The 824-nt window shown below is 39.9% G+C and overlaps 1 non-coding gene across 1 annotated transcript; it reads right to left on the bottom strand.

Annotated features, from left to right (window-relative positions):
• Positions 1–446: 446 nt before the first annotated feature.
• On the bottom strand, positions 447–550 carry LOC115506617. Its single transcript, XR_003966459.1, has one exon. It is a non-coding gene; the product is annotated as a U6 spliceosomal RNA (small nuclear RNA).
• Between the last annotated feature and the right edge of the window lie 274 nt (positions 551–824).

Genomic DNA, 824 nt, shown 5'->3' with positions numbered 1-824 from the left:
AATACTTTATAAACACTGATTTCATGGAGAATGCTTTGCAATTTCCTGTGTGTCAACCTCATCCGAGGTTGTATTTTTATTTTTTTAAACCGAGTAAACCTCACCCATGTATGTCCACCTACGATAGTCATCTGAGAGCCAAAATGTATTAGCTAATATCGAAACTGATACTTCAAATGGAAACTAAAAGGAAAGAACAATATAAAGTTTACTTTTTTTTTTTTTTTTTAATTTTTTTTTTTCAACGTTTATTTATTTTTGGGACAGAGAGAGACAGAGCATGAATGGGGGAGGGGCAGAGAGAGAGGGAGACACAGAATCGGAAACAGGCTCCAGGCTCTGAGCCATCAGCCCAGAGCCCGACGCGGGGCTCGAACTCACGGACCGCGAGATCGTGACCTGGTTGAAGTCGGACGCTTAACCGACTGCGCCACCCAGGCGCCCCTATAAAGTTTACTTTTACAAATTTGTCCACCATCCTTCTGCAGGGCCCATGCTAATCTTCTCTGTATGGTTCAGATTTTAGTATAGGTGCTGCTGAAGCGAGCAGTAGAGTGTTTACTTTTAAAATCACTAATCTTATGTTTCAGGCAAAAATGTAAGTTTGGAGCAAAAGGCACCCTGTCAGTTGTAAGAAATTGAAAAAATTTGATGTGGCAAATATTGGACAATCTGACACCTGGACATGGATTTTTCTTTAACAACATCTATTTTAGCTACAATAAATTCTTTCTTTCATGTTTCCAGGACCCTCCCACAGTCAGTGACATGGAAAATTGTGAAGAAAGTTCTGGGTACCCAATGCTTTCTTTTTTTCTTTTCCA

This window comes from Lynx canadensis, chromosome F2 (assembly GCF_007474595.2).
Source record: "Lynx canadensis isolate LIC74 chromosome F2, mLynCan4.pri.v2, whole genome shotgun sequence".
NCBI classification, from domain to species: domain Eukaryota; kingdom Metazoa; phylum Chordata; class Mammalia; order Carnivora; family Felidae; genus Lynx; species Lynx canadensis.
The sequence above is the reverse complement of the archived record's forward strand: the minus strand, read 5'-3'. Positions and strand labels throughout refer to the sequence as shown.